The sequence below is a fragment of the Haliotis rubra genome, unplaced genomic scaffold, assembly GCF_003918875.1.
Source record: "Haliotis rubra isolate DU_JTF1 unplaced genomic scaffold, ASM391887v1 Scf2512, whole genome shotgun sequence".
NCBI classification, from domain to species: Eukaryota; Metazoa; Mollusca; class Gastropoda; order Lepetellida; family Haliotidae; genus Haliotis; species Haliotis rubra.
Window position 1 is genome coordinate 19,692 of NW_025766573.1, and position 13,370 is coordinate 33,061.

Genomic DNA, 13,370 nt, shown 5'->3' on the forward strand with positions numbered 1-13,370 from the left:
AATGTACCTTCTAGAGATTTCATAGATATATGCAAAAGTTGTTGGAGAAGATGTTAGTGCATATCCTTTTGATAATATTGATCAGAAACGATTAAGTAATTGTTAGCTCGCTATAACAGCAAACCGTATATGGAACGTCTGCACACGACTCTCTAGTGGGATAGGATATTTATATAGCGCACATATCCACGTAACTAGTACATGCTCAAGGCGCTGGCATTTTTTCCCCTCGATCATTGGATGTCATTCTCAAGGCACATCATATTATCAATCTCAACTCCCTGGGGAGCATACATCTCTTGCAGCCACTAGGCGACCCGAGTTATTGTGGCTTTCCCATCCTTACGAGGTACCTATTCACAGCTGGGTGGACTGGGACACATATTCACAGTACTTTGTCCAAGTTCACTGCACGTTGCTGTACCCGCACGTAGGTGTTTGCACGTATTCATGTGGCCACCATCTGGTCATTTACCAATGGATTCGTGGGTTCTTTTAAGAACACAGGGTTGTGTTCTGAACACTAGGGATTGTGACAACACTGAAAGAGTCTGCACACATTTATATTTTTAGTTGACTCCAAGGTTTTTACACCTGGTCACAGGTGGGTTCGATCCAGACACCTCAGGCTCACTGGATCACTAGCCTGGCGCCTTAAGCCAGCTCGCCCACCGCGCCCAACAGTAAGGTACAGTATAATAAAATGAACTTTCTTCAAGTGATTGCTTTCTGTGTACTTTAATATGTCGTACGTTGTTAAATGTTTGCACGGGTCCCTTTGTCATATATCCTCTGCAAAACTCACAAAGATGGATTACATGCTATTTGCGCGTAGATGTGTGTGTGCGCACGTGCGAGTATTTGTAAGTTTGTGTCTGTGTGTGTCAACAGATGACCATTATGAAAACATCTCCTTCCACGCCAATACCCTCTCTGTATAAAAAAACATTTTCAGCTGTGGCTGAAAGATTAAATACTTTGTTTACAATTAAGGAACGTAAAATGAGGTTTCTATTAAAAGAACACTTGTTATATATGATGATAAAGCTGGGTTTCGGTTCAGGAAACTTTCAGCTCAAAGTACATATAAGGACGTTGAGTAAAGCTGTCCTTATTAGCCTTTCTTTGTTATTCAGGTCAGGCCTCAGTGAGTACCATTTAAGCATTTTTAATACTATCATTATGGTAAAGGCTTGAAACACACTCGAGGGCGCGTTTAGACCTTTATGAATGATCTCTTTCTGTTGTGTTTAAATTGATTTATCAATCGTTTTGCCATCTGAGACCTGGGATGTCTACGGATACTGAGAAGATACGATTTGTGTGTGGTGAATAGGTATCCATGACGTCAAACGACGCTGGCAGTTTTACATGAAGCAGCGCATCATGTGCGTGTGGCGGATTTGACGGTCCTGTCGAGCTTCCCCGTCAGGTTCTCCTATGCACTATGTGCCCAGAGTTCGTTGTCTTTGTAAGAGAAGTAGCATTCGTGGTGCCGTGACATGATATCTGATATATAATGATAATGATAATAATAAGGCCACTTAAATAGCGCTGAACGCCACACTGGACCCGCTGCAAGTGCATACAACATAACGAACATTACACACCTTGGGATGATATGGTCTTTACAATAGATAGCTGTTTATTTTGCATATCAACCTCTTGTGACGTCATCAGAGGTTGCTTCTGTAATATCGCCCTAGGGCGATATGGCTTTAAACCCCAGATAACGTTACAAGAGATCAGTCTAAATAGCCTGACAAACGTATCCTCGTCCGGATAAATAAACACTTCGGCTTCGCCTCAGTTTTGCATCCTTCCTCGGTTAAAGGTACGTCAGGATTTCTTGAATATCACTCTCGGCTTCGCCTCAAGCAATATACAAGAAATACTTCCGTAAAAATTAGTTGAAGAAACGACACTTCATATTTTGTTTCTTGAGCACTACATTGATAGTGCGATTTCATGCGACTCCCGGTGACGCCAATTCCGATAATGTGTGGCCCACTGGAGTAGAGCACGATGATGTCGAACAGTAAGGATCGGACCCCGGTAAGGCCTGCGACATCTGACGTTTTTCTGCCTCAAACGCCTCCGCACTTTGTCGGCGTTGTTTGGTCCCTGGTTATTGCCAATGGTTGTCTGTGCAGTTTCCATAGCCCGTTCCGTTGTTTGTTTATGTACAGTAAATTTACAGTTTAAACAATTTTCATGCAGTTTATACTGTTAATCTCAATCTGGGTACTTGTCACCCACATCCTCATATCTTAGACGTGGACTGTGTGAGACAAGCAGTGGGGGTAAACCTTGTTTGTTGTCAGTAACCTGGACATTCTGTGGCTAGTTCCAAGGCGACAAGATGTTCTGGAGGGTGGAAGTGTCATACTGGTTTTGTGTCTGACACTTTTACTGCTGCTGAGAGATTCTATACGATAGGCCCTGTTATTACTTTGGGCCAATGACGAAGTTTGTTGCCTATCCCACTGTTGGGTGACCTCGACTTTGTTAACTGCTGAATATTAGAGATAACTAGACTTCATTTCTAACCAAAACTATTGTGACGATTCATAGAAAAGTGATACAAGCATTACATAAATTACACATGATAAATAACAAAATGTTGAGAAGTAGTCGTTTAATATATAAACAATGGGGGTACGGGACCAGCCTATATAAGGCAAGGAATCAATAAGTATCTATTCCTAATTCATATTAATTTTTAAATCCATAACACAACTACTTTTCATCTCCCCTGTAAAAAAAGTAGCCATAGACTTGCTCAAAAGACTATGTGGTACGGGACCATAAACCCATAACACAAATACTTTTTATCTCCCCTGTAAAAAGTATCCATAGTCTTACTAGAAAGAGTACGACTATGGCTACTTTAAAGTGAGATAAAAAGTAACCATAGTCTTACACGAAAGAGTAAGACTTTGGAGTATGGGGTCATCCTATATAAGGCAAGCAATCAATAAGTATCTATTCCATAACATAACTACTTTTCACCTCACCTGTAAAAAGTAGCTTTAGTCTTACTCAAAAGAGGAAGACTATGTGGTACGGGGCATGGAATCAATAAGTATCCTATTAATTTGTAAACCCATAACTTTTTATCTACCGAGGAAGACTGTGTTTATATGTTTTTCTCTCACCATGAGAGTGTCACATTTCATGAAGCCAAATGGTATCAAGTCCCTCGATGTATGAAAGGTGTATGTTACGGGTTAGATTACACAATCCTATATCTATTACATCATCTTATGTTGGACATGAAGTATGTTTGTCTATTTAGAGAATTGTTTTCACATATAATATCAACACTGTGTTTGTAACTTTATGATATGTTTACAGTACATGAATTGAAAAAGCAAGCACGAGACCGTGGACTTTGAGGTTATTCTCTTATGAGAAAACATGAATTACTAGATTTATTAGGTTTTAAGTATAAAAAAACACCTACTGTGAAAGAACTAACAAAGCAAGCTCGTGAACGTGGAATGCGAGGTTATTCTCGTATGAGGAAATCTGAGCTAATTGAATTACTGAAAGAACAAAAACCTATAGAATTACAATTTACTCCTACTGAGCATGCTGTAGGTAAACATTTGAGAGGTTGGAAGATGGAAGTTCAAAGAAATATAGACGTTGAAGATATAAAACCATTGGTATTTGACAAAGTAAACGAAGAACTGAAAGATTTAAGAGGTATTAAATTTCAACTCACGTTAAACATTACACTAGAGAAACAACAGTCGAATGAAACAGAGGTAATCAAGAAGTTACAATGCAACCAGACACTATCAACTCTTCTATAGACAGATCATTACAAAAAATGCGAGAAACACTGGAACGTTACACTAATATGGGTTCTGGTTGGGTTGTTGACAAGATTAACATGGTCTACCTGGATATAGCAAACTATATACCGTTGAAAGGTGGATCGTACTTACCCATGTCTGAGTATTTCAAGAAAAAACAAGCTATGGTTAACATTAAAAACTGAGACAACAATTGTATGAGGAAAGCGATAAGATCTGCTAAATTTCCAGTTGAAAAACATTCCGATAGACTTTCCAGTTATCCAGAAGATGACGAGCTCAATTGGGAAGTTATAGACGAACCCACCCTCATCTCTCAGATCCAAAAAATGAAACAACAGAATCAAGACTTAGTCATAAACGTTTTCGGACACGAAGGTAAAAACGTTATAGTACACAGGATAAGTCCTTTATTGTATAAGGATTGTCGTAAAATGATCAATATATTTATGATCCAACAAGGTGAAAAATATCACTACACATGGATAAAGAATTTCATCCGACTGTTGTACAATCAATCGAAACACAGGGAAAAGAAACACTTTTGTGAAAGGTGCCTTCACGGGTTTTCTAGGGCTGATCTGTTAGATTCGCACAGGGTTGATTGCCTAGGTGTAGGGGAGACAGCCTTAAGAATAAATATGCCGAGAGAAAAAAACAACATCTTGAAATTTATCAACCACAAAAATCAAATGCCAGTACCATATATTATCTATGCCGACTTCGAAGCTATCATTAAACCAATAGATACAGTAGCTCAATCCACTAATCAAAGTTTCACACAAAAAGTACAAGAGCACGAAGCGTGTGGGTTCGGGTATGTGGTCGTTCGTTGTGATGGTCAAACTAACCCTCCCGTTATTTATAGAGGACCAGATGCGGCTGAAGAATTTCTAAAGTTTTTACAACACGAAGAGAAAAAGATTATTAAAAAACTATACAACAAAACACAAATGCGTATGACGCAATTTACAACTATATCTGTCGTTGGGTATGAAGCTGACTAAAATACATAGGGTACTAAAATTCAATCAAAGCAAGTGGATGGAACCATACATCAGAATGAACACGGATTTACGTAAGATAGCCACCAGCGACTTCGAGAAAAATCTGTACAAACTCATGACCAACTCTGTATTTGGCAAAACGATGGAGAATTTACGAAAACGCGTTAACGTGAAGCTAGTCCGGTCGAGTGAGGAAAACAAATTCAGGAAATTGATATCCAGCCCGGCGTACAATAGAAGTATTATATTCGATGATGACTTGGCAGCGATACATATGAAAAAGAGCCACATTATACTTAATCGACTGGTTTATGTTGGTATGAGCATTCTAGACCTATCCAAACATCTGATGTATGACTTCTACTATAACGAGCTCAAGAAACAATACCGTGAAGGGTGAGAGGTGTTGTACACGGATACGGATTCATTACTCATGGAAATTCAAACCGAGGACGTGTACGATGATATGAAAAACAATATACATCTATACGATACCAACGATTACCCAACGAAGACCACCCCATGCATAGCCAAGTCAACAAAAAGGTGTTAGGTAAGATGAAGGATGAATGTGCTGGCACACCAATCACCGAATACGTCGGATTGAGACCTAAGATGTATTCTATCAAAAAAGCAGACGACGCTGAAATAAGAAAGGCTAAAGGTGTGAAAAAGAACGTGGTGAAACGACATATTAAACATACCCTCTACAAACAGACCCTGTTCGAGAAGAAAACGTTCAAACACCAGATGAACATACTTCAAAGTGACGGGCACAAGATATATGGGATGACTATAAATTAGACATCTCTATCACCAATGGCTTCAAAACGATGAATAGCTTCAGATGGTGTCAAAACCTATGCTTACGGTCATAAAAAAATTTAAATTTATATATATAATGGAGAAAATTTACTACAGCCCGCGAGGATATTGGAAAGGGTCAGACGCTATTACAAAATTATCTAAAGCTGCACGTGTTTCGGAAGAAAAAACCAAAGCCTGGTTACAAAAACAAGCTATATGGCAAATATACTTACCGGCACCAAAATATATACCGAGGAGAAAATTCGGTATATATACACCTAATCAAGTTCACCAGGCCGACCTGGTGAGAGTTAAAACCTATAAGTACGCCCTGACAGTTGTAGACGTAGCCAGCCGCTACAAGGAAGCTGAACCATGAACCACGAAAGACTCGGATCAAGTAGCACAAGCGTTTAAACAAATATACAAGCGTAGTCAGCTTACATGGCCTGATTTATTGCAAGTCGCTCCAGGGCGGGAATTCATGGGATCCGTGTCGAAACTGCTAACCAAGCATAACGTAGAAGTTAGACGCGGTCGAGGTGGGAGCCCATCGAAGTCAAGCTATAGTAGAGAGATTCAATCGCTCCATAGCCGAACGTTTGTTTTCACACCAATATTCACGTGATTTAGCGGATCCTAATAACAGAAACACTGAATGGGTAGAACGACTTCCACGGGTGGTTGACTTCATGAATCATGAAATAACAAGACTACTTGATAAGAGACCAGTCGAAGCAATTCGTATGAAATCCGTTATATCAGAGGCAGCAGCACCCCATTGTTAAAAGGAAAAAAAAAATTCCATATCGCGCGCTTGTTAGATATTTATATCAACCATGTGAATGTAGTAGCATGGAATTTGGGGTTCTTCCGTAATGAAAACCACAAGGCTACGGGGTGTGAGTTGACGGCATCTTTATTACACTGGGACGAATCCACCATATCCTCCTTATACATAAACCCTGAAACAATTGGTGAACAATGTAAACCTACTAAAGTATCGTGCCTATATACATCAAGACTTAGACACGTGGTACATCATAGGTATTGTATCAAGTGCATGCTGCAATGTTTACAACATATAATACAGGGCAATACAAATCACCGTATATAAATAATATCATGAATGTATATAATACATCTGTAATGATTTCTAGGGATAGTCATCCGGATGGGATGACTGCTGATTATAGATACACTAATATGGGGGATAAGATAACATAAGATATGCAACACCTACCAGGTTTGTGGACCTAGGTTTGCCAGATCCAGCAGTCCCTCATACCATACAGTCCTGTAAGGATCTGTAGTAAATAAACATACATAGTACCACAATATTATCTACATACAAGTCAATACACACCACACATGGCTAATGCATCTCATTACACGCTAACTACAATAGTACCTAGTACATTGTATTATACCTACTTCATATCATGTACACTTACGTACATGCATATGCATATACACCTGCCCATATATATATATATATATATCCACATACACGTACATACCAACATGACGTGATTACATTGTTTCACACTACATAATATGCATGGGTTTACGTTAATACAATAGTTACATTAAATGTGCTTGCATGACTATTAAACCCGTCATGATATAACGTCACTACATTAGTTATATATGCATAGGTATACATTAAGTAGACTATACCATTTCTGCTTTACCTATATACAAAACAGATATATGCATGTCATATAGAACAGATATACTCACATTAAAACACAATATACAACAGTACAGATAAAGTACTAACCGTGGAAATATGCAGAGGTGAGCTGGTATCCAGATACCTTTAAAACCTTTACTGTAGTGTGGGGCTGCTGACTGCTCGAATGCTTGGAGGTAACTAAAATAGCAGGCCAACCACTGAGTTTAAACTGTGTGTTGATTACATAAGCAAGACAAAGACTGAGGCAGGTCAGGGCTTTGGCTATTGTAGGGTTGGTGTTCACGCATTGATTGATATGCTTTGCTGGCGTATGCTTCAGTTGTATTGTAAGTATTCTAAGTATGTTAAAATAACCAATATTTACAGGTGTGTATTGTGTACATAAAAACAGGTAAATCTTCAACTAGCAGTACCAACTAACATAAAATATAACACTGTAATATAAAATACTACACTGCCACACACTTCCCCCTCCCCATGAATGACGTCCCCATCATGAAACCCAATATATCGCCAGAGACATCATGAAAATTGTCCATCTATGACAGACAAAATTGCCTGTGAGACTGTGCCACCGATGTTTTCAAAAAATGCCTTGTGTTGCAAGTTGTTGGATAATCCGAGATCTTTGCAGCATCTCTGTCTCTGGGACTGTGTGGCTCATGACATATTCTCCGGAGGACATCCATTTAGGTGTCTTCTTCTCTCGGATTGATCTCGGTCGGGGTTCTGGTCTGGTAGCTGACTCACTTGAAGCTATGGAACTTCTTGACTGGTGGTGTTCCAGCCCATCCTCATCCTCAGGACATACTTCCGTGCTAGACAGTTCTTTTGACTGATTCGGCATCAGGTCGTCACCTGCAGAAGTATCATCCTCTACCACAAGACGTTCATGATTGTCGCCAGGAGTGTCTTGGGTAGAATGTGTCATCTCATCATATACTTCAGTCTCTGTGCTGACCCCTCTTTGGGTGTCTGCAACTGATGCTTCATGGACTGGCTGGTTGCACCATTCTACCACTTCTATCATCTGTAACTCTTCATCTTCTTCATCTTCTTCATCTGATGGCTGATTGGCTGCTTCAACTTTCTGTTGCTGGATCGGAAGCTTCCTCCTTTTAAGAACAGGGCGTGTAGATGGTTTTGGATCCATTCCAACCTTATCTGGGACTAACAGCGTTCCAATGGGTAGCAGGTGATTTCGATGGAAGTTTTCATCCTGCCCTCGCCATTCTCCTTCTGGACCTTAAACACGGGGATATCAGAATTTGGCTGAGAGCTACAATGATATAAACGTCCTCATCAAAACGGTCTGCAAGCTTGTCTCGGCTTTCGCTTCTGCCTCACACAGTCAATCCATGGTCGCAGGGTCTCATCCTGGGACTGAGCCATCTTCCAGTCTCTCTCAGACATATTCCTTAAGTCTTGTCCCTGGTCCTGTTCTATATCTACAATCTCAGCAGACATACACAGAGATTCTATGTAGGGTTGTGTTTGTATTGTGTTACAAACTGCTTTTATTGAGTCTTTGGTTATCACCTCTTGATCCAGGTTTTTGTTGGAATAAAGACCCGGTAATCTCGATAGTCCATCAGCATCAGCATTGTTCTGGCCCGGTCTATAGACAATATCAAAATTGTAGGCTGCTAATGAAGCAAGCCAACGATGGCCTGTGGCATCAAGTTTTGCTGACGTTAAGACATATGTTAGAGGGTTATTGTCTGTGAAGACAGTGAAAGAATTCCATAAAGGTAGTCATGGAATTTATCTGTCACTGCCCATTTCAAGGCAAGGAATTCAAGGCGATGGGCAGAATAATTCTTTTCTGACTTACTCAATCCTCTGCTGCCATAGCTAATACCTGCTTCTTCCCATCATTTTCCTGATAAAGTACAGCTCCAAGACCATGCCTGCTGGCATCCGTGTGAAGTTCGAATGGTCTGGTGTAGTCTGGGTAAGCCAATACTGGGGAGAGGACAATTTTCTCTTCAGCACTTGGAATGCTTCCTCCTGTTCGTCACCCCAACACCAAGGCTGTACTTGGGCTATCCGCCTCTTGGATTTGCTTTTAGTCTTAGTCGATGGCATCATACTGAATAAGGGCTTGGCCACCGCAGCAAAGTCTTTCACAAAACGACGACAATATCTTGCAAAACCCTTCCCAGGAACTGTCTCACTTCTTCTGGAGTGATTGGTCTATGCCAGTTTTGATTTTCTGCACCTTCCCAGGGTCTGTCTCTATTCCCTTGGATGACACTACATGACCCCAAAACTTGATACTCTCCTTACAGTAGGAACACTTGACTGGTGTTGGTTTGAGACCACATTCCCTAATCCTCTGGAAGACTTGAGCCAGACGATCCAGATGCTCCTCATATGTGTCGGAAAAGATGATAATGTCATCAAGGTAGATGAGACAAATCTTGAGATGTAATCCGTCAAAACATTCACTCATTAAACGCTGGTAGGTGGCAGGGCTGTTGCATAGCCCAAAAGGCATCCGATTATATTCGTAAAAAGCCAAGGGGACCAACTGTAAATGCTGTCCTCTCCTTGTGCTCTTCTGCCACTTCAATCTGGTGATATCCACTCTTCATGTCAAGCGTTGTAAAGTACTTGGATCCTTTAAGGGCATCAAGCAGTTCTTCTATACGTGGCAAAGAATAATTATCCTTAATTGTTTGATTGTTCTATTGTCGGTAGTCTACACACATCCTGAGACGGCCGTCCTTTTTGCGAGCAAGCACCACATTGGAAGACCATGGGGAGTGTGACGTGCGGATAATCCCACTTGATAACAACTGTTGAAGATGGTCTCTCACTTCTTGATACATGGCTGGTGTTATCCGCCTATGTCGTTGTTTGAAGGGATGTTCCGACATGAGTTCGATGCGATGGGCGACTCGATCAGTAAAGCCTACATCAGTATCTCCAGTAGAGAAGATGTCCAGAAAATCATGAATAACCTTCTTGCCTTGAGTTATTTCTTCAGGAGTAACAGCTGCTTGGTCAAAGTCCATTTTGTTGATTATGTCTTCGCCCTTGCTGCTCCTTAGTACTGGTATATCCTCAATACTGACAGGTTGTACTTCACAAACTATGGCATGTGGGGGGATCGTAACAGTCCTCGTGGCAACATTGGCAATGTGGACATCTACCGCTATCCTCGAACGACTCCTAGACATGTTATATGCCACTAGACTCGGTACAATATCCAGGTTGTTGGGTACTACTGATCCATGTGTTTCTTGGAGTATGGCACATGTCGGTTAAAAGAAAGGGGCTTATCTAGATACCCTCTCAGTGTGACCTCACTGTTAGGTGGGATAGTATACTGATTAGTCTCTGCACATTTCACAATTGCTAGCCTGTTGTGTTGCTTCACTAAATCCTTTTCCCTCAGGGTCATACACCTGAATGCTAAGTACCACGGAGTATGTAGATTAGCCTGTTGTAGGAATCTGGTGCCATGTTCTTCCCTAGTGAGCTCCATGAATGTACCAAGAATATTGGTGCCTATCAAGACAGGAACATTGGTATTATAGCTACTATCTGGGACTACCAAGAAAAGACAACTCTGTTCTGTTTTATTCATGCTTGGGACAAGAAGGGGAACCTCAATAAGTCCAAGATAAGGCAACTGTTGACCATCAGCACATTCCACTCGAAGAATAGTATCCAGTGGCTCAACCGGTAGGTGGGATAAGTGGCGTTGGTGGAAGGCTTGACTGATGGTTGATACAGTGGCTCCTGTATCAAGTAAAGCTTGTGCACATATTCCATTTACCAATACCTCAACTTCATTCGCACTCCCAACTAGACTTTTATTATCTTGCTTGTCAGTAGTCTGAACTCTGTTATTCAATCCATATAGTCCCCGTGTGTGCCCATCCTAATCTGTACCCAGCTGCCCACAGATTGGTACCTGGATGCCATCTTCATCCGTTATCCACCCTCGCCTTATCCTGTGGTTTGATTGCAAACTGGAATGTGTTTCAGTCCCACAGTGCCTATTGCTGACATAATGACCTTGCCTGCGAGAGTTTGACCAAGTTGATTTACCATCATGGTGAGATTCCTTGGGAGGCCATGTTGCTGCGACCTGGAGTTGTTGCTTCAACTCCTCCACTTGTTTTGATAGATAGTTGCACATTGCCTTCATCTCCTGTATCTGTCTGGTCGTAGGATGGTCCTGTCTTGCATTAGTACCATGTCCTCCACCTTGTGTCTCTAGTAGTCCTGCCTTGAATCCCTCATGTGTATATGCTCCCATCCACTGCACAAATTCGTCTGTTGAATCAACATTCGGATGCACTTGGAGTGTATTGAATGCCGACACAAGTCTCTCAATTTCATCAGGTGACAGTGTGTCTCCCATTACGTAATACTGAAACAAGAGGATAAATGTACATATGAATAAGAGCATACGATATGACAACCTACAACTCATTAGTTCCTGATGATGTACAGGTTATCCCTTCATATATATCTTATCAACAGAGATCACAAACACTAGTTGAGGGCATAGGCTGAATAGCCAGGGAGAATATTCCATGTTAGAAGATATGGAATCACTAAGCATGAAAACGTGCTTGTATGCTGTTGACTGTTCAACATATACCTCAGATCAGTCCACTCTGATCAAATAGCAATAAAGGGGGTAATAGTTGTCACCTGTGTCTACCCTGTAGCGGTACTAAGAACGGGGAGTTGACATTTTGGCTTTACTTGTTTAATGACACGTTACTATCTACTTTTTATTGTTGTGAGGGATTGTGTTCATAGAAATGTCATATGTACATATTTCGACCGATTTCCTCAATATTCCTTGTTCATAGCATCTACAAAGCAACCAGCACATAGTACTGTTATAAAAACATGTTGCTGCCACAAAATGTGGATATCATTACATGCATGTATGCATGTGACCGGCATTCTAATTGGTTTCTAAACCAATGTTCTGTAACTTCTACTCAGCAAAAATAGTCAATCAGCTGTAGGTAACACTGCAAGTAAACAATGGCAGTGCCATGTTCTAGTTCATCTAGTCCATGATTCATGAGCCTCTACTACTGTGTGAATACATATCAACCTAGCTATAACAGCCAGTTCAACAGGCTCAGAATATCACATTGAGATACAAGTCTGTATTCCGTGTTACCGTCGTCTCAAGAGTAGTATGACGTCATCATGGTCATGGGACGCTATCGGAGGGGTGCATGGTTTCTGGGGTGGTCGCCTGTCCTTTACCTTGGCCCAAACCGTCAAGTCCTCACTGGGGGCTCCAAATGTAGTAGCATGGAATTTGGGGTTCTTCCGTAATGAAAACCACAAGGCTACGGGGTGTGAGTTGACGGCATCTTTATTACACTGGGACGAATCCACCATATCCTCCTTATACATAAACTCTGAAACAGTTGGTGAACAATGTAAACCTACTCAGGTATCGTGTCATACACTATATACATCAAGCCTTAGACACGTGGTACATCATAGGTATTGTATCAAGTGCATGCTGCAATGTTTACAACATACAATACAGGTCAATACAAATCACCGCATATAAATAATACCATGGATGTATATAATACATCTGTAATGATTTCTAGGGATAGTCATCCGGATGGGATGACTGCTGATTATAGATACACTAATATGGGAGATAAGATAACATAAGATATGCAACACCTACCAGGTGTGTGGACCTAGGTTTGCCAGATCCAGCAGTCCCTCATACCATACAGTCCTGTAAGGATCTGTAGTAAATAAACATACATAGTACCACAATATTATCTACATACAAGTCAATACACACCACACATGGCTAATGCATGTCATTACACGCTAACTACAATAGTACCTAGTACATTGTATTATACCTACTTCATATCATGTACACTTACGTACATGCATATGCACATACACCTGCCCATATATATATATATATATCCACATACACGTACATACCAACATGACGTGATTACATTGTTTCACACTACATACTATGCATGGGTTTACGTTAATACAATAGTT

General features: G+C 40.8%; 2 long non-coding RNA genes across 2 annotated transcripts; both read right to left on the reverse strand.

The window, feature by feature from the left end:
* Window positions 1-6,539: 6,539 nt before the first annotated feature.
* On the reverse strand, window positions 6,540-7,432 carry LOC124279528. The gene is made up of 3 exons (XR_006899403.1): window positions 7,422-7,432; window positions 6,882-6,945; window positions 6,540-6,603 (listed from the first exon to the last, which is right to left on the reverse strand). It is a non-coding gene; the product is annotated as an uncharacterized LOC124279528 (long non-coding RNA).
* A 5,249-nt stretch (window positions 7,433-12,681) lies between these two features.
* Window positions 12,682-13,283, reverse strand: LOC124279529. The gene is made up of 2 exons (XR_006899404.1): window positions 13,030-13,283; window positions 12,682-12,745 (listed from the first exon to the last, which is right to left on the reverse strand). It is a non-coding gene; the product is annotated as an uncharacterized LOC124279529 (long non-coding RNA).
* Between the last annotated feature and the right edge of the window lie 87 nt (window positions 13,284-13,370).